The sequence below is a fragment of the Mytilus californianus genome, unplaced genomic scaffold, assembly GCF_021869535.1.
Source record: "Mytilus californianus isolate M0D057914Y unplaced genomic scaffold, xbMytCali1.0.p SCAF_5, whole genome shotgun sequence".
NCBI lineage: Eukaryota > Metazoa > Mollusca > Bivalvia > Mytilida > Mytilidae > Mytilus > Mytilus californianus.
The window spans coordinates 10,358,229-10,380,779 of record NW_026262701.1 but is presented as its reverse complement, the minus strand read 5'-3'; the positions used below and the strand labels follow the sequence as shown (position 1 = coordinate 10,380,779).

The following is a 22,551-nucleotide window of genomic DNA, read 5'->3' as shown; positions in this document are numbered from 1 at the left end:
CTGGCATATCTTCCCTAAAACCGAAGCTTAAAACTAAGATATATTTTTATTGCTAAAAAAACATATGACTAATTAAACATGTAAATTTCCACGAATTCTTGATAAAATATCACCATAAATCCATGACATGTTTCTTACTTTTATCTTTTTGTTAACCAAATTAACCAAAAGATGAATTTTTTTGCTTGACAATATGTCTTCCTTGATTTATCATCTTACTTTTTTTCATTTTTATATTCATAAATATATATATATTTGGTGATGTTGTTTTGTTGAACAGTTGGTTACATCGTAAATTGTTGAAGGTAAGTCGGTATCTATGATTAATAGTTAAAAGCAGGTAATGACGGCGAATCCATAGCACACGAAGAGCACTTTAGAGAGCTCATACACTTAGTAATACGTGTTGTAAAGGTAACGTAAAGCCTAAATATTCAACATTGTATAAATTATATGGATAAGTAGTCCTCTGTTTACCCCCTGTTCATTTCACTTCATTAGAGTATTAAAAACAAATGACGTTCCTGTTTTAGCGTGTAAAAGCCGAGTATTTTCATATTTTCTTGATACTGAAGCGATTCATTTAAAACAGATACAAAATCGGCGTGTAGGCAAAACCTATCATTTATTGATAATCTTTTTTTATTTAGATCTATAATATTATTAACCTGTCAGGTTCAATAAACATCAAAGTCGTCAACGAAAGTAATAGATCTTGGTACGGCAGTTAAGGATTTTTGTTTGCACACTGCCCTCTGCAATGATTCTGGAATTTAAATAAAGTATCTAATGAACATTAATGAATCCACAGTAGATTGTAATCTAGACCAGAACCATCTGTTTATCCTTTAAAATTTAGGTGACCATGCGATCGGTAATGGATAAATGTATACAATTCAAGTTTGAAAATACTCGTGTTTTCGTGATCCGCATTCAAACAATGTATGTTCTATCAAATATAACAATATTTTCACAATCGGATAAACATCATCATCATCAGCAGCAGCATTTATATTTACTTTACTCATAGATGGCTATAAGCATTATATTTTACGCTATTGTAGGAAGTACAGTTTTCCTCAAGCGGCCATAGATAAAATGAAGTTCGCATTGTTGATGTTGGTATTTCTTGCCATAGCCACAGGTATTAACTAATGAGTAACTTCATGTTAAATTCAATGCTTGCACCAGTATCGTGTTCAATTAACAAATATAAGTACTAGATTATCACACGCGTTGTTAATGTAACTCTACTCGTTTCACTTGCACAATAGTTATCAATTAATTCCAGCAAAACTATGCGCTTTAAATCCTCTGTTTACTTTTTATTTATGTATGTTTCTATGTTCATTGGTTTCGTTAAAAAATTCAACAGGTCCTCAAACAAAATATTAAATCATTATTATTAGCAAAATCAGGCGTTTCTGGCATAATATTTATCAAGTACGCTCCTAATGGTAAATGTGAAAATTCCATTTATAAACGGTTTGGAATAAAATTAAACAACATGGCTTAGAAATAACCCACCTATTTAATGTTTGGTAAACTTTCATTAGGTGATATGCTACATTAGTTTAGGCAAATTTGCATTACTTGAACAACTGGCTTCTCTATGGATTGTACACTTGGAACCCTTTTGACATTGGCAACCTGAACCGGCAATTACCCAGTGGTAGTAAAAACCAGTGCTATGATTAACGTCTGCACAACACGTGCTCTGCAACAAATTTCAACAGGTGCATTCTTGAATTCAACTTTGAAAGACCACAAATATGAAACATTTGAGGAAAATAAAGTATAGGAGACCTTTGAGTGAAATACAAAGGAAAAAGGGTATTCAAAGGACTGCCAAAATCGTCTATGAGCTTTGCCCAAAGGACAAGCAACGTTGGTGACAGAAAAAGATGCAATTAACTAAAAAGTCACACACAATTAGTATTATTTATAGCATGCAAATCTCGAAATACGGACTTTGTGACGAATGACACACTTGGAGACAGGAAAAGCAGCAGTACCAACACAGTAGTTGATAAACCAAAACAAATTATCGTTATGCACAACATATGTTTGAAGTAATGTTATCTAAAATTTCAACAAGTTAATTCTCGCAGCCTTTTGCGAGCTTATTTCAGAACGTGTACCTCCAATATCCTCTTATTTCTTTTGTTTTTCATGATTTGTAAATAGTGTGATTTCAAGATATGTTCAAATTTAACGAAACGGAGCAAGTTTATGAATGATTATTTTCCTAACTAAGAGTACATGAAATAACACTGAACTCTCAAAAACATTTTGTTAAATCAACAAAATTATGATACTGGTTCAGGGGTCGCAAATGAAATTAGATTTCATCAATGCAGCATTTACAGCTTTTTAAATCGCCCAAAGATGATCAAGCATTCATACCAGTAGTTCAATACTAGCACGATTTTAATCCTAATATTAATTGATTCCTAAATAAAGAATAAGTAGAAAAAGTCACCAGACGTTAACATGATATTTTAAGAATAGTTTATTTTTTCTGTTGTAACGTGACTAAATCAGAGGTAGAGACATCGATTTCAAGTAAGGCATTTTATTGTACCCTTCATCAGCTTGTATACCATGCATTAACTATATAGTGATCTAATATTCTGTTGTAGTGTATAGCAATTATACCTAGTATTGTTTCTGTCTATTCAATTATATGACAGCATTTTGTCTCATATTTAACCACTTATTACAATCAAGTGAACAAATTTCAAACTTATCAATGTATTACATAACATAAAAACAGAAAGGTATTAACAAATTTCAAAATATTATATTGTTTACTTAAGAACAAATTGCAGTATAACGAAAAGACTATAATCTTAATGTTTCGTCTTTTGAAAAATTTGCGGCCGTTGGATTTGTGCTCAACTTGCCTAGACTCAGACGCTCAAAACAGCACATATAATATAGACGAGCTACATCGAAATATTTTTTTCCCTGAAATATCTCCATTATTAACATCTGTGACAATGCTTCTAAAATATATGCCATTACAAGTGTTATGTTACATTTGTATGATTTGTTATGGCCTACTTATTTATACAAGTGAGATCATGTTGTTTATAAAATAATTAGTTAAATAACAAATCAATTTGTCAAATTTGTATTTTTTTTTACATTGCAATCTGAGTTTTAAAAAAATCGCCGAAATGTAAACTTCATTTGCGATAGTTAAACCTAAACGTAATTCAAGCTCCAAAATACATAGCAGTTATATCTTTTACATACAAAAGCGTAAAGCGTACAGGTCGACCAAGATATTTCAATCTTACTGGAATGTGTTTTCTTTACATGATATGATTGAAATATTCTTTTTTGTGCCGATGGACAAAGACCTTCGTTACAAATAAGTGTTATGTTACATTTGTTTACCAAATATAACTGTTCGAGATCAAATAAAAATGCTAAACTATTTACTGGAAAGGAAAACCTTTTCTGCTTTTTAGAAGAATTCTTATGGTTATATTTTTCATTTTTAGATAATGTGTCTTCCCAGTGTCCTAATTGTAATTGTTTCCCGACAGGACAATATGTTTGTTCAAGCTGTGGTGTGACTTTCAATAATGAATGTTATATGCGATGCCAGTAAGTAGCTTCTACTAAATGATGTTACATTTTAATGTTGTGTTTCTGTTGTGTCGTAGTTCTCTTAAATTTGATGTGTTTCCCTCAGTTTTAGTTTGTAACCCGGATTTGTTTTTTTCTCAATCGATTTATTAATTTCGAACAGCGGTAAACTACTGTTGCTTTTATTTATCTTCTTAATGAACAATTCATCCATTTTATTTTGAAACAAATCACATATCCTAATTAAATTAAGTCAACATTTAATTGATATTGTCTCTCTTAAACTGTTATTGACAGGCTTAACAAATGTGCAAAGCGATATGCTGAACTGCCACATTTAAAACCCAGCTTATGAATATCAAACAACAATTGAACATGGGAACTATTCAAGAAACATTTTTTAATTTCACAGTAATGATATTTAACAGTTTAAATTTTATTGCACCAGAAGCGCATCATAACAGTTCTTCAGTGATGCCGGATGCAAACATAGTAATAAAAGGCACACAAGTATAGCCAAACACAGAGGATGAAACAGAACTTTTTATAAGAGATACATTCCATAATTCAAATAATTTCAATAGTTTCACCACTGCATAATTCATTAATCGATATCCGTATTTTCTTGCCAGTATCGCAGCAATACACTTCCAAGATTGATATACGCTACGACTCAGTAATAACAATAGCATAACACGGGATCATTTTTACTGCACTTGAAGCTCATTCCAACAAATCATGGCTCTTTATTGATACTCAAAGCCAAAATGTTTGGAATCAAAATCTAAAACAAACTTGAGGAGCTGATATGACCGTTCATGTAGTTGACATAAAGTATAGCCAATAAACTCATCATAGATACTAGACTTAAACATTTATACGCCAGGAGCACGTTTTGTCTACAAAATACTCATCACTGAAGCTCGAATAAAAAAAACTTAAAAAGGACAAAGTACGAAGTTTAAGAGCATTGAGGACCCAAATTTCCCGGACATGAATCAGAGAGTGAGAGTATATGAGAGAAATGCGTTCTTTTTTTTTTCACATTTGAATAAATAGAAATGTTTGTTAGCACCTGAGATCAGCCCAAATTTTTGATGGGGTTCGTGTTGCTTAGTCTTTAGTTTTCTATATTGTGTTTTGTGTACTGTTGTTTGTCTGTTGGTCTTTTCTTTTTTTTAACCATGGATTTGTCAGTTAATTTTCCATTTATGAGTTTGAATGTCCCTTTGGTATCTTTCGCCTCTTGTGTAAAGCATTTGTTAAATTAATACATTGTAGAATTTATTCCCATTGGTTTATTTGCTACCACCTTACGTTTTTATTAATACCTACCGTAAGGTGACGAAAGTTGTCGACATGACGTTTTCTTTAATGAAATTTTGCATACAACATTAGCCCAATGAACTCCAGATTAATACTATAAAAATATATGGCTATAACTTTTATATCTTTTTACTGTCCGGGATTAAACAAATAAGAAATCCTGTTAATAAAAGAACTAATTATAAAATATATGTACATATCTGAACCAGTTCAGAAATTCTAATTTCGAAACATTGTTTCTTGAAAACCAGTCCTAGAAAAATTAATTGGTTGGGTATCCGAAGTCGATTTTGCCTTAATATAAATAGTTGAATCTTCCGCACACTGTTAAAAAGCACCGAAAAGGCAAAAGTAAACATGACGTCGTGAATGTATTGTCCATAGAAACCTCATTGTTGATTGATTTTTACGTACAAACCTTTTATTTTTACAAAATGAATTTGATGATACTTCTGGAAATTCAATCAAAATTATGTTATGTTAATAAAACAGAAATTTTAGTTGCAATAGCATATGTATTTTTAAAGAAAATTCGTAGTAAATCTTTTTTGAGAAATGCCAGGTAAACATCATACTTTACAATGGCTTTTGAGATATCGGCTGAAAATAAAACTTTATGACAAAAGAGATGATTTCAGCTTCCCAATTGTGAACTTTCCATTTTTATGTAGCAACATTCCAGCAGCGCCTGGATACGGAGTATATATCTCCCAGTTGATACGATACTCCAGGGCTTGTATTTCATATCATGATTTCCTTGATAGAGAGTTGCTGCTCACAAGGAAGCTATTAAACCAAGAAATATCCGTTTCACAGATGATAGCGGATATGCTCCTAATGTCGTAACTACAATACCGTCCCCTTTTCCCGAATGTGACCTACCGAATTAGATTTATAATTACTGGGTTTGTACTAACATGAGCAACACGACGGGTGCCACATGTGGAGCAGGATCTGCTTACCCTTCCGGAGCACCTGAGATCACCCCCAGATTTTGTTGGGTTTTGTGTTGCTCAGTATTTAGTTTTCTATGTTGTGTTTTGTGTACTATTGATTGTCTGTTGGTTTGTTTTTCTTTTTTAGCCAGCTGGGCGTTGTCAATTTATTTTCGACTTATGAGTTTGAATGTCCCTTTGATATCTTTCGCCTCTCTTTTACATGCATTCTTAACAACGAAAAAACATATTATTTGATTGCTGGCCACCATATTTGAGGGCAAACTAGTTGATTTTTTGATTGTTACCAGATTGTTCTGTAAATGCCTGTGTTTAAGACAAGAGATCATCAAATAAGTTAAGTTTGGGTGATTCATGAGAGAATGTGTGCACGTTGTCCTAAAACATGGCAGCTAATGGAAATCACTGTTCGCATATGATGCGCAAATTACACCAATGGACAACTATCAGTACTAAATAAACATTTAACTTTTGGCTATATCTCTACATAAGAAAATACCTGTACCAAGTCAAGAAGATGACAGTTGTTTTCCATTCGTTTGGTTTGTTTGAGCTTTTGAATTTGCCATTTGATAATGGACTTCCCGTTTTGAATTTTCCTTGGAGTTCGGTATTTTTGTTATTTTACTTTTTGCTAATTCTTGTTGAGAAAATAAATGTGCATATGTTTTACTGCATCTTTAACTAGAAGTTGTATGTATTATTTACCACTACACTCTCAAAATTCGGTCAACAAGCATTATTTATCAATTAGAACTATTATCAATTTTATAAAATTCCATGAAACTTATGTGTAGTTATATATGTATTTTCTATTACTGTTGCAATGTTACGTATAGTATTATTATCGAGTAATTGAGGATTAAGGATTGAGTGTATTTGTCTCATCAGATTATTTAAAAGAAAATCTGTTCATTATTATTCGTTGATTACCAATGGTTGTTGAATTCATGAGAATCAAGGGACCACGAATATATGTGTTCAATGAAATACTTATCTCCTAAAGGTCTGAGGGTTAACGTTGGCAAAATACGAAATCAAGTATCCACTAAAATACTATCTTTGCTCAATCAACAGTATGTATACCTAGAACTGAATGATCTTCTTAAAAAAAGTCCATGACAGACCTGGAAGTGATATTTTATACCTTTTTATTACAGTCTTCAAAACTATGGTTGCCGTGGTCAATGTCCATGTCCAGAGAATCCTTAACATGTATCAGACTAATGTAAGTAGAAATATTACAGATTTAAGTTTTTGTGGTAAAGGATATATGTATAGAAAAATAACAATTATAGTATCCGCCAGTTGTTACACATTTATCTAATCTGTCGGATTTCAGTAATTATTTATTCTAAATTTTCCTAATGTCCTTCAACTTCTTACAATAAGCAAAATCCAAACTGCAAAACCTGTAGAGAATGTATCATTAGAAGAAGTTTCCCTTTAATATATAATTAATATTTCACAATAAACGACTGTCATACTAAAACGACAATTCGCGTCAAAATGTCTTATGCAAAGACGGCCATGTTTTGTTTTTGTTTTTTTTTTACTGCTCATATTCAACGTGTTCAATCCTGGAAAACTGTAAAATGATCATTTATGTTAAATTTTAGATAATGATAGGTTAATATTGTAAACATGGTAAATGCTAGTACAATTAGTCTTCTTAATCTAAATTGAACAAACTGTATAGCAGAGTAATTTTTACTCAAAATCCTTGTTTTTACCAAAAGGAATACAATATTTCAAATGCATAATTATTTTTTGAAATTTATATATTTACGAGGAAAACATGAACAAAGGATTTATTTTTGAGAAGCAATAGGTTTCTCTGAAGTGGTGTCTTACTATGACGATTATGGCACTATGCATTTTAAAGAATTTTTTTCCAGATGTTAGCAATCTAGAATTCAAAAGTACGATTCATTTGTTTGTTTAAATTTGATCCTGTTCTATTCATTATTTACAAGATTTAATTGGACTTTGAGCAACAATGATAGAGTAAAAAAAAAGAAGACACGATGTTATTTTTCTGATATTACTTATTTCACATTTCTTTTTCAGCACCAAGTGAGACTGATAATTATAATAAACTTTGATAAAATTTAGAAAAAAACGTTTTCGTTATATTTTTGTCTGGGCTATTGTTTTTGAGAACTTTATAATAAGTAAGATATGATTTTCAACTTATTTAATCTATCCGTCATAGTAGGTGGGTATCTTTGTATACATATACATGTATACATACAGGTTTATGGGACAACTCTACGACATGCATATCCACTGGATAACCATGGGATATACATGTTTACATCATCTAGTATATACACTTCATCTTAAATGTAGCCCTACAATTTTATATATGTTACACTCAGATCAACGTCCAGTCTCTAATCGACGTCCGTTTCTCAAATCGACGACCGATGTAAAGTCACGTTCTCAAATCGGTGTCTAATATTTTTATCCTCTAATCGATGTCCAATGTGACGCCATGTTTTACCAAAACAACATCCGATCGATCGGAGTGTCCTCTCATCGGTGTCCAATATCATTTCACTTCATTTTTCTGAGAATGATCTTTGTTTATTTTATCTGTACCGTATTAGCTTTGTGCAAAGCTGCTTAAGGAAAGCAAATGTTTTCATATATCTATATACTATAAAAATTATAATGAATGAGCTGACGTATATGAAAAGGAACACAATTAATGAACTAAATAAAAAAAAAAGGACAAACATCAGTAAATGACAATAAGACAAACACCGACATGATATTACATGTACATGCATATTAATGTTTTGATTTTCATATAAATAAATTACACGAGGGAATACGACGATAAAACAACAATCCAACGAAAAAAAAATATGACAATACATCTAGGGGGCGATATACAGCCTCAAACAATAGACAGAATAAAGAAATACAGTCAATTGTTGAAAAGTGTTATCATTTGGACTTCAAGATTTAAAATCTTATATTTTAACAACTTTTGGAGTTTGAGGTTCAACTAACCATTTTTTGTCGGAAAATCCCTGAATCAAATCAGGCATCTGACAGTTGTTTTCATTAAATAGAATTGTGACGTCATTGAGGCTAGTCCGTAAAAAGATCGTCGATTACATGCCAAATATGTTCGAGCAAATATTGGACGTCGATTTGCGAAAAAAAAAGACATCGATTAGAGGGGCATAGAATTTGGGATTATACTTCATTATGACGTCAGAATTGGACGTGGATTTGAGGAACGGTTGTCGATTAGAGACCGGACATCGATCTGAGTCTTCAGATATATGCAAAATTTTGACAGCAAATGTTTGGACTCGCTCTCTCTCTCTGATTTGAACTCATCCTCTCAAAACATCGTGACCTTCGCTTTCACTGTTTACAACGCACTAAACCACTAGTCCAACAAGGCTATATAAATATATAGTTGTTTGTAAGTCGGATGATGCCATGGTTTGTCGGTTTAATCCAGGGTTATAATATAAATATATAGTTTTTGATCCGTCGATTTGGAATAATACTTCATTATGACGTCAGAATTTGACGTGGATTTGAGGAACGGATGTCGATTAGAGGCCGGACATCGATCTGAGTCTTACAGATATAAGCAAAATTTTAACAGCAAATGTTTGGACTCGCTCTCTCTGATTTGCAATCATCCTCTTAAAAGATCGTGACCTCCGCTTTTACTGTTTACAACGCACTAAACCACTAGTCCAACAAGGCTATATAAATATATAGTTTTTTGTAAGTCGGATGATGCCATGGTTTGTCGGTTTAATCCAGGGTTATAACATAACGCATGATGTATGACTGCATATTCTCCTAGATGGCATACCTTCCAGATCAGAATTTTTTATATGTCATTATGGGTCAATAATACTTATCATGCAGTCATTTAACTATATTTGTATCTTAAAATACATATAAGAAGATGTGGTTTGATTGCCAATGAGACTTATATTTGACAACCAAGGGATTAACAGCGTTAACACTACAAATGGCACATACTGTTTTAATGTATTTAATTAAGGGGGTACAAAACACCTAGGGAAGAGAACTCTCTAAAATTCAGTGGAACGTTTTAATCACATACTATTTGTAAAGAGAAATTAAACTTCTCAATAATCAAAATTAGGGTTTGTCGAACTACTATATATCAAGTGAAATCATTCCTGTAAATTGTGTGGTTCACATTTCTTTAAATGTTCAAAATTTTGTCAACAGGTCAAAGTAAATATTCGGTCAACATTTTATGAAAATTAAACGAGTGAAATCTATTTCAGTCAAAGTGTTGGGTACCCCCTTAAGCTCCTAAATCTCAAATGGGCATATTTTGATAACATTTCTTTGATCAGGATTTGAACACATGCTTCGTTAAACCACTCGGCCAACTAGGCGTTTTCCAAATACAGCTTCGCAATCACAAATGTCCAGATATTATATTGATAAGCTTAGTTTCAGACAAAATATTTGAAAGAGCTTCCTCCACCATAATAACAGCCTTCCCGGTGTCTTAGCACTCCCTTTGTGTTGGGGTGGGGATTGCCCTTGTAAATATTTTTGTAATTACGTTAGTGACAAATCTCCATTAATCCCGATAGGGAATATACATGGATTCCACTGTACTCTCGCAGCTTTCGAGGGATGCTCCGAATAACGGAGGAATCTACCAGTACAACCACACTGGCAACTGAAGATTTATCAAAACGAGCCTAATCAAAAATCAAATGCAATAACAGTCATTTTGTTGCAAGTGTAACTCGTCGTGTTTCTCAAACTATTTGATACGTCCACGTCGGTAACAAGCTTTCCTGCATAACAGTTACATAGATATTGTCATTTGTCTAACCGTTAGAAATCACCACATTCATAAACAATCGATACATGTAAAGTATCCTTGGCCGAAAGTAAGATTTTGAAATGACAATACGAAATTTTCCTGACGAAGAAAACATACGTCAATTTCAAGATATACCTGAGCAAGGTATACCTGGAAAAGCTTACCTATGAATACAATTTATAAAGCGTAGATTTACTTACCCAACAAATCAAACACGGACATCAATGTAGGAACATAAAACCTTACAAAAACATCTTGAACCACACTAAAGGAAATCTTGGAGTGAACATAAGTGTTGCGAAAGGGCAAAATATTATTGCTCAACTAGAAGCACCCGACGTGTTTCTCATGAACAGTAAAAGTTCATTGATACATTTTGTGAATCGCTAGACGTGATGACATACACCAAAAAAAGGTTGACGGGTATCGGGCAATAAAAAAATATCGATTTTTGAAAGATAATGTATCAAATATTTAGCGGAAGATTTGATAACCATATTCTTTTACTAACCTGAACCCGATATATTTGTATATTTTGTAAGGATGATATTTATGAATGTTTAATTGTTTCAGTCTAATTTATTTTAGGAGAACGTTAATTATGGTCAAAAAATGTTATTTAGGAATAAACTACAATATAAAGAGTCAATTATTGGTTTCTGTCTTTTAAGGATTTTTTCTTAAATCTTGGACAAGTGATAAATTTTCCTGTTTATCAGTTAATAGGCCTTAACGTAAATCGTGATTTAAGGAGAATCACTCCTATTGTGAGTCAATTGCTGGTTTCAGTCGTATCGACATTTGTGTAGATCTTGTACTGATAATAAGTTTTGCTGTTTATTGTTTTATCAATTATATTATAATGGGAGGGATAATATGCAAACAGTTGTAAAATTAGTTTAAAATAAATCACTTGAGGCAAAAAATTCTAGAATATAAAATTGAGAATGGAAATGGGGAATGTGTCAAAGAGACAACAACCGACCATAGAACAGACAACAGCAGAAGGTCACCAACAGGTCTTCAATGCAGCGAGAAATTCCCGCACCCGGAGGCGTCCTTCAGCTGGCCCCTAAACAAATATATACTACTAGTTCAGTGATAATGAACGCCATACTAAACTCCAAATTGTACACAAGAAACTAAAATTAAAAATAATACAAGACTGACAAAGGCTAGAGGCTCCTGACTTGGGACAGGCGCAAAAATGCGGCGGGGTTAAACATGTTTATGTATTCAATTGCTGGTTTCAGAAATATCGGCATTGAAGTCGATTTCTTACATATTTTATTGGTGATCATTTTCTATGGGCACACTTTTTGGCTTTTTATCTTGGTAAAAACATCATTAAAAGTACAAAGCTTATAATAAGGTACGCCATACACGTATTCCGTTCGCCCAAGACTCATCAGTGGCATTTACGTTAGTTTAAAGGCTAATCAAATACCAACCTGAAGGCATTGAAAACTAAACTTTCAGCAAATTGAAGAGTAAAGATATGTGTTTGTCATGTCTATCATCTACTTTCCATTATTTTGAACCCCTCTGTCTCTTTTTATTTAACAATGTAGGGAAATTTTATCGAAAACTTAAAACTTAATTTAGTAGGTACAATTTAAATTACATCCTTCAGAGTTTGGTCAATCCGTGTTTTTTCTGATAACATTTCGACAGTGTAAGAAATATTTGAGATAACCAAGAGAACCACTGTTTTTAAAAATGTTCATATTTATCGTAATCAAGGACATACACATGTATTTCTTTTTGAGCAAATATCTTTAAATATATAAAATCGTTTTTTAACCCTTTTCTATCTTGACACTCACATCCAAACTTACTTTAGGGCAGCATCTCCTATATAAATATAAAGTCAGGAGATGTGGCCTGATTGGCAATAAGGCAACTATCCACCAAAGACCAAATAACGTTGATGTTGGCAACATCAATTTATAATTTCAGCATTTTTGAAGATTTACTGATGATGTGTGCTCTTTCAATTTCTGTTATCATTATGACTTTCTGTGCACTTAAGACTCTGAAAAGATTGTTATCTATTATGATTTAACAGATATATGACAATTACTTGCAATTTATCCTTATGTTAAGTGGTTTATCAAGGAAGCTATGTTGTTGATTGGCAGATCAAAAAAGCATATGAGATTTTTTTTATAGATACCCTATGGAATTATAAGGCCAAATTGAATAAACACTTTTTATCAATTTTAGACATCTTTAAAACAGCTTATGACGATAGACGAAAACGGTGAACAGCGAGTGCTCACATTGTTTGCTGGGCAAGTTAAGCTTTAAACAATCGACTCATTTAAGCTGTATCATATTTATTATACTTTCAACTACAGAAACACATATGCAACTGCTTTGTATTTTAATATCGACTTTTAATGGCTTCTATTTTTTTCTATCTTTTTGGGGGGGTTGTCTGTTTCATTGTCCTATACTCCACATAACCTTTTATTCATATTTACATGTTCTTGTTGTTGGATTGCTTGGTTAATTGTCGTATATCCAAGCATCCTTTTAAGTCCGTCATCAACAAAAAAGTATCAGTGACTCATCAAAGATACATGGCTTATAATTGGGTACACCAGATGTGCGTTTCAGTGGCACTGGAATCAGAATAATTACAAAGAAATTCAAATACAAAGTAACCAAGTATACCGAGATGCCAAATACGGTTAAGACAATATACACCTGGTGGTAGAAAAACCTTAGTGTTTTGAGTATTTCAACATTTTATATACAGTTTATGAACAGAATACAAACGTATCAATGATATGTCATATAAGCACACAAGTGCTGACTTCTGGGTTGATGAAACCCTCGGAGGCGAAACTTCCACCACCAGCAGTGGCATCTACCCAAAAGTTGAAATGACTCACCAAAGATATAAGGCGTATGATGTTGTAACCCAGACATGCGTTTCGTCTGCATAATATGCATTAGTGGCGCTTGAATCAGAACCGTTGCAAAGCCAAATCAAATGCGAAGTTGAAGAGCATTTACAACCGACCGTTTCAAAAGGTTGTTCTAAATACAGCTAAGGCAATCTATACCAGGTGGTAAAAAAATACTTTAGTGTTTGAGTATTTCAATATTGTAATAGTAAATTAAAAGAAATTGAACATACCAATGACACGTCATGCAAATCAATACAGTTTCAAAGCCAAATCAAAAACGAAGTTGAAGAGAATTATTAACCAAGAATTCCAAAAGGTTGTGCAAAATACGGCATATGCAATTTATATCTTGGGGTATTAAAACCTTAGTGTTTGAGTATTTCAACAGTTTATAAACAGTAAATTAACAGAAAATGAACATATCAATACTATTTCATGTCGTCACAAAAGAGCCGACTACTGGGCTGGTAACATCCTCGTTGGCTAAAGGTCCACCACAAACAGCGGCATCTTTCCAGTGGTTGAGCTTACTCATCAAAGATACCAGGCTTATAATTTGATACGCCAAACGATCGTTTCGTCTAGATAAGACACATCTAAGGCGCTGAATTCAAAACAGTTGTAAAGCCAGATCAAATAGTACCTTAGTTGAGTACTGACTGTGTTACATCATTTAAACGTTTTAGTGAAGAAAGCAGTTGATGGACCGAAGTATTTGGTTGAGATTTTTTATGGTTCTTCTTCAGAGTGTTGTTATAATGAGGCTGCCATAAAATAATACGGATTTTGTTCGAAAAAAATATATAAATCGTACTTAAATTTCTGCTATGGGGTTATTTGAGTCAATAGAATACTAGTATAAATAAGTGTTCCAGATGGAAAAGAGGTAGGAGTTACTTACCCGAAGATATATTACAACGGATAACGGACGGAAATGTATCCACCGTACGTACCATTCATATATGCTTTAATGAATTGTCAATGTACATTTTTAACACGAACAATGCTATTGATAAAGTATATGCCCTTGTTCAAACTGAACTCGTCACAAAAGAGTGTATAATTTGGAGTTTAGTATGATGTCCATTATCACTGAACTAGTATACTTTTTTGTTTAGTGGCCAGCTGAAGGACGCCTCCGGGTGCGGGAGTTTCTCACTGCTTTGAAGACCCATTGGTGGCCTTCGGATGTTGTCTGCTCTATGGTCGGGTTGTTGTCTCTTTGACACATTCCCCATTTCCATTTTCAATTTTATTGCTCATAATTATAAAACAAAACATATTGATATACTATATTTCAGTGGTATGTGTGTCTAAATTAAAAGCACCTATCCCCTTTCCTCCGAATTTAATAGTTAATTCATAGTCGTTTGATTGCTAAGAATTTGAAATTCTTTTCATTCCTGGTCAAATCATTAAAAAAAATATTGAAAGTATTCATCTTTTTATAAAATAAAATATTCCGCAACAAAACACTTTAAAACCCAGTTTGCAAATATTGTATAACACAGACATTAGCTAAATATGAAAAACATGTGACCGCAAAGAAATGTGACTATTTATATTTCATAAATAAAAGTGTGAATACTAAATTATGTAAGTTAATTCCTTATTACATCAAAGAATGCAAAAAAAAAAACAATGTACATTGTTTTCCTTTTTTAGCCATGGCGTTGTCAGTTTATTTTCGACTTATGAGTTTGAATGTCCCTCTGGTATCTTACGCCTCTCCTTTAACAAATCAATAGCGGGAATTGTAAAACAAGAAAAACGAAAAGAGACATTTACTGGACTATACAAGATTTTCAATGATAGACGATAGTTAGTACAAGGGAAAGTTTTTCAACCGTCTATCATACGTTGGTCACGTTCACGAACATTTGATGACATTCCACAAAAAACACAAAACGAATTCGCTGTATTTCTTTTGAATTCATTTTGGAGTTTGTCTTATTAATTGGAAATGTTGAATTTTATATTAATATCAATGGGAATGTTTCTTTAAATCTTCGAGTGAGATAACTTTTGTTTTTGTTTTTAGGAGTGCATTGAATGTATGATTGTTTTGATATTGCACTATATTCAATCATGGCGGTGACCATTTGTCACTGTATCAAATGAAAGGAACGTACACCAGTGCATTATCAGGTTAAACCAGGTTTATTCCACCATTTTTTATATCGGAAAATGCCTGTTCCAAGTCCGGAATATGACAGTTGTTATCCATTCGTTTGATCTGTTTGAGCTTTCGATTTTGCCATTTGATTAGGGACTCTCAGTTTTAAATTTTTCGTGGAGTTCGGTATTTTAGTTATTTTACTTTTATCTCCAATCTTAGAAGTTGCTATCACGGATATTGCACTGTCTGGGCCCCGCCTCCTTTGACAAGTACATGTAGTAAACAATGAAAAAACAAATGAAAATGTAATATCTATCACCATGAAATTCTATGTTAGGAAATATAATTATTTGTCTGTTTTGATTTATTGTTGTTAATTTCTTTTTTTTTTTGTAAATTCGAGCAACAAAAAGAGTGATTGATTAATTACTGCTTAACTGTAAAACCAGTGAAACAAAAATGATAACGTGATTAATTGCTGTTTAACGTCCAAACCACAAACAACAACAACAATGGATGTTAAATCATATTTATATCTTTAGAAAAAAAGTGTACTAATTGCCTTCAATTTAAAATTAGGACAGGTTTCATATAAGTTTTTAAATACTATCTGCAAATTATTTCAACTACGTTCAAATTTTTAACTCTTGTACCATTTCGTCTTTCAAATTATTATGATTTTCTAGTTTGCCAACAGTTTTCATTATTAGTTTCAATGTAATTTATCAACTTACGACTCTTTATTTTGGGTAGTCAATTATGGTTTAAAAGAGACAGAAAATATAAATGGAACAACCAGTAACAATAAGTAAAAAAATAAAAGACCATATATTGAACAACACGAAAAACGACGAAAAAACAAGCAGGAGGTAAACAAAATACTATAAGCGGAAGCCTTAAAAACAGTGTATTCATTGTGACCATTTTATGCTTTTTAACTTCTTTTGGTGGATCAGATTGCGACGATAAAGTTTAAGCGTTCCTTGTAACTGTAAATTTAGAAAAGCGCCTCGGATGCACGAAACTTATTAAGTGTTACTGTGAAAGTACTTTTATTCATGAGTGTCAATCTTTCGTGGTTTGACCAAAAGTTACATGTTTGTAATTTTTAAATTCGTGTATTTTAAATTTCTGAAGAAAAAAATTCAAAGGATGTTTTATGTCATCAAAAACGAAGATTCTTGAAAATAATCATATGTGGTTTTATAATGATTTGATTGCAAAATGGTATCCACCATTTTCTACATAAGGAAATGCCATTACAAAGTCAGGATTACTTGTTTTCCATTCGTTTGATATGTTTGAGCTTTTAATTTTGCCAATTGATAAGAGACTTTCCGTTTTTAATTTTCCGTGGAGTTAGGTATTTTTGTTATTTTACTTTTCACTTCTTGTTCGTCTTTCATTTCTGACAACATTCATTAAATTTTAATAAAATGGTTGCTTTCGGAAATAAGCTGATTCATCTATTCTGACAAACTGTCTCGATTGAACTAAATTGCAACTAAGAAAATTAAGAAAAATTTAATTGTTGCACACGTGTAATCAGAAGTGATGACACTTATTAATCCGAGATAACTGTAATTGTTATATTATGTAAAGGAGAAGACTTCATAAGTTGGTTAAACTTGTTCCGATCCTATTTGTCTCTTTGTGCAAATGAAATCATTATAAACTAAAAAAAAACTAAACCCGATATGAAATTATCAACATATTAAAGATCATCAAAGGTGTTAATTGGGCGATAAGCTTGTAACTCAAAGGTAACGGTTACAAAAAAAAAATGCTACAATCTAATCGAAATAGTAGAATTAGCTCTTAGGAAATGAAACAGCAAGCCCAATATGAAAATATATTTTTTGTTTTTTTGTAAAAATTGTGAAGAGATAAAATGAACACCTCATTATCGCTCATCATCACCGGAAGTCTGACTTTCTTCGATCATATCTAACTTTTCATGAGAATTAAAAGGTTAGAAGTCGTACAGTTTAAGTTTTTAAAGTTTAAATAAGTAAAATCTTGTCTGAAGTTTTATATATAGTTCATAGTGCGGTTGCTGATAATACATTATATGTCCGAATCCATTTAGTCAAACATACATGGGATTATCCAAGTCTTGATTTGAACAACAGTTGTTAAATATGGTTGTACAATTTAAGTCGTGAATAAAACCATCCACAAAAACCACGAAGATTGATTTCCTACGAATAAAGGAACTTTTACTGTATTTTAATTTGCTCGCACTGAATCCATAGCAATGCTAGTTGACTGTTAGTGGACGGGGGTATCAAATGCCAAGTAGTCAAGGTGATTCGGTAATGACATGATTTATGTTGACTTTTAAAAAAAAATCCCGTTAATAGAAGAAACTATTAAGTAACTGGGGTTCCAACTCACTTAGCAAATTGAACTAAGACGTATTTGGAGATATTTTTTGGGTTCTTTTTGTCCTAATTCTAAAACATTTCTACGTATTTATATATCCCTGGCTTTGTAATGTTAAGGTCTGGGTGCTGTTGAAGAAGTCCTTGAACTATCCTGTACCTGCAAGAATCAATTATGCTACCTTCAGCTGTCCAATATGTTTAAGAAAGAGAACAGCTATTCTTAATATTGAACAGTGAAAGGTATTATAATGGTTTCTTACATGTAAATGTTAGTTCAATCACTGAAATAAAAAACGGCTACAACAATAGAATGACGTCACAACAAAGTTTAAAGTAAAGGATATACGCCGATAACAGTCCATTATGTCCAATAGTTTACAGAATGGACTGTTAGATGCTTATATCTTACTTAAAACATTGTTTAACATGACAAAAAAGGTGAAAAAAGCTAACAAATACAAACATTTGTTAAGATTTATTTTCAAGTGTGTAAATTGTTTTGTGGATAAACTTTATTTACATTATCCTACATGTTGGCCCCTGTAAACAGTAGCTCAAATTAAACAATAGAAAAAACAAGGAACAGTTGAGGGTAAACAACATGTATTGTTACATGTACTTGAAAACACAGTGTATGTGTATCATGCTTTTTGCGTGCGCTAGGACTACTTTATATATTCTCTGTGAATATCTTCACATGCGTTTGGTGTCTCAAAAAGGATAAAGACGATATGCAAAAATCGGAGAAAGTGATGTCGTAATTTGTGATTGTGTTTTTTCAAACTTTGGATAAAATCAAATGTGTATTCAGATATATAGTGCAACGAAGAGGATATAGTACTAGCAGCTAGTAATAGCAAGTTTTATATATATATTGGAACCCCCCTTTTTTTGACGACCAATGCTTTTGAATGGGGACATATGGTTGGAACCCTTTTTTGAAAATCATCCCCTAGGAGATCAATTAATCGACCAGACCTGTTCACCTACTATACATGAAAAAATATATATATTCACAATTTTCCCTTATGACAGTATGACCCATGCTCCCTCTTTCCTTCCCCGTTCATTACAATTTATCTCGACTCGGCGGTTGTCTTGCTAGAGACGCTTATTGTTTACCCGAACGGTACCACCTGAATATCCCCCTTTTTTCTGTTTTTTTCTGCAAGGTCGTGTCGGTCTTTTTCGTTTATTTGCGTATTGATATCTCTTTTGGTTTTATTTCATGTTACCGAAACATAATTTTGGCTCTCGATTTTCCTTTGCAAATAACACTTTCTTTTTTTCTTTCAAAACAAAGCATTGTAGGTGTACACATATTTGTTTCTGTGCTTAACATGCTTAATGTATAATTATTGCATTCAATTATATTTTGTTCTCAGATCTAAACTAAAGTGAAGTGTCTGAAACTGTTTCGATAGTACATTGGAAAGAAACAAATGTAATTCGTATTTTGATGTTATATATAGTACAAATACTTTTATTAATCCCCCTTTTTCAATCAATTCAATGCAGGAAAGGGTTTTACGTTAAAATTTATATAACACAATCGCAAACTGCTTTAAACTTATTTAACAAAAATATGATTAAATCTAGCACCTACGTTTGTTTAATTTCAAGAGAGTACATCGGTTTAAAAAAACGATCAATACGAACCAATTGCGAATCGGACGCTTGATTGATTTGTTTAACAGATAACCTGCGGAAACATGTTCCTTTATTCTGCTTCCCATATTCATCGTCGTTGATAAGCGAAGTTTTGCCTTATATTCCTACACAGGCAATAATATCAGATTAAAAAAAAAATCTTGCAAATAAACACCTGAAAATTAAAAAAAAACTATTGTAGTCCCCTAGTTCATGAAGCAAGTTCTCGATTTGCACTTTGTACACAGAGTGAGGTTTAGGTTGTTAATCAAATTCTCGATTAGCTGTTTTGTCCAAGGAACAATATGTGGCTTGCACATCAACACTTGGTAAAATATCTAATTCAGATGAACGATTTTCTCTTGATTATGATAATACAATTATTTTACTTGTGGTCCTTGTATTGTGGCATGATCTATCAAGCGTTAGAAGCCTTATTTAATTTTTTTTCATTTTAATTGCAGCTGAAAATGATGTTAGAAAGAATGAGAGTAACACCAGAGGTCGATTTGTATATTAAGAGACGGACGAGGAAAAAGAAACCAAAACTTACAACGAGCATTATTAACCAAATTTGTGCTAAAGGAGACAACCTAAAACATGAGAAAATGGCTGTGAAATAAGTATTAAAATCAATTTGAAAAAAAAACCGTCTTGATGAGTGAAACAATTATTGTATTGGAAGTTGACTTTCATTAAATGTTTTTGTGAAATTGTCCTTTCTTCTTCACATGAAAAAAGAAATGTGGGAATTATTTGATTTTTTTCAGTTCTTTAACTATCATTTACCTGTAAGAATCAATTATGCTACCTTCAGCTGTCCAATATTTTTAAGAAAGTGGAGGGTTATTCTTAAAAATATTGGACAGTTAAAGGTAACATAATGGTTTCTTACAGGTAAATGATAGTCCAATCAGTAAAATAAAGAACGGGTACAACAATAGAATGACATCACAACAATGTTTTAACTTGAAATAAAACGCGTGAAAGTTATTCTTTTTATTAGATATCTTCTTTAGGCTCTTTAACCATTTTCTACATTTAAATGTAATCGATTTAAGAATGGGAAAGAGGTATAAGACACAAGGGTAACCCTTGGAATTCAGTATATGTGTCTATACTTGCTTTTATAACCACACATCGAATACAAAAGGCAAACATTTTGCTAAAAAGGCAAATCGACGAAAAGGCAGATTTCAACCAAATATGAAGAACTGGATCTACTTCACTGTATTGGATACCTGAACTACATAAGTGTCCTTACAAACAACGCTATATTGTGGTTCTTCAAAGTGCTCCACGATACTCCTTTCTAAATTATTATCATCTTTTTTATCAGCAATAAAAGCCGGGCTTCAAAGTTATTGTGAAACTACCAATTCTAGAGGTGGCGTGAGTCAGATGTGGACACTAAACAAATTCAAAGATCTTTTAGAGTACATACAATCTAAATCTCTTTCATCTTGCAATAATATTAGAATATTTGACTTTTCTACACTTTACACAAGTATTCCCCATTTCAAACTAAAAGACAAATTAAAAGAGTTGGGCATGCTTTGTTTCTTAAAAAAGAATGTCTTACGTAGTCACAAGTTTCTTGTCTTAGGGAGGAATAAATCGTATTTTGTAAAAAAAAAATCACTCTGTTTCAAACATAAAATTCTCTGAAACTGACATTATCAAGATGCTTTATTTTTTAATTGACAACATATTTTTTACGTTTTGAGGACGTGTTTTTCAACAAACAATCGGCATTCCCATAAGAACCAACTTTTCTCACAAGGAAGCTATTGAAACAAGAATTCCAATTGGAGAATTGAAATCATTCCTTCGTTTTCAATTTGGCTAAAGAAAAAAAACAACAGTACACAAAACACAATATAGAACACTAAGGACTGATAAACACGAACCCCATCAAAAACTGGGGGTGATCTTAGGTGCTCCGGAAGGGTACGCATATCCTGCTCCACATGTTGCACCCGTCGTTTTACTTATGCTAGTAAAACATACAATAAAGCACTTGATCTGTCAAGGTGAGTACAACGTAAGTATCAATATTAAAACAAGAATTGTATAGTTTCGGAAGCGCACAACAAACTATATAATCATCTGCATTCACTTTAAAACTTGCCATAAAAAAACATGTCAACTAGCGAAATAAAGGTTTATGTTGACCTCGATAAAAAAGTAGTAAAGATTGGTTTGTATCAATGTGAAAATTGCTGCTTGATATCCGAATTTGTGCAGCTATTTCAATTTGATTTAAAAAAAAAGGCATTCAGCATTGAAGAACAAGTCTCAAGCTGCGTTCAATTAAGCGTCATGAGTAAGTTTCGGAAATCGATTCATTCAATTGAGTAAAAAATGTTAAATAGAAACATTCAATAGCTCTATTTAAAAACCGGAGTCATCATGGCATTATGTATAGAGTTCAGTCATACCAGTCCCTGGCTGTGCTTCACTTATTTGTTTATCTATTTATTTATTGATTATTATTACATTGATCGCAATGAAATACCGTTATTTAACAATTAAACAAAAAGCGATAATTTCAGATTTCAAATAAATCCTCTGACGTCATACAACTATGGCTGCTGTCAACATATTGTCGATGACCTGCATCGAAATGAATTGAAAAAGCTTTGACAATGATAATGTTCGTTGGTTTGTCTACTTTATTTCCATGAAAAATCCCACGGTCAATGTAATAAAAAGAACAAATAACAGAACAGTATTCGTG

General features: G+C 32.4%; 2 long non-coding RNA genes across 2 annotated transcripts in view; both read left to right on the top strand.

The window, feature by feature from the left end:
* LOC127702558 (uncharacterized) overlaps positions 1–22,551 on the top strand; it is a 116,901-nt gene that overhangs the window by 42,123 nt on the left and 52,227 nt on the right. The window lies entirely within an intron of this gene.
* On the top strand, positions 263–8,004 carry LOC127702560 (uncharacterized). The gene is made up of 5 exons (XR_007982491.1): positions 263–305; positions 1,065–1,144; positions 3,513–3,618; positions 7,043–7,110; positions 7,953–8,004. It is a non-coding gene; the product is annotated as an uncharacterized LOC127702560 (long non-coding RNA).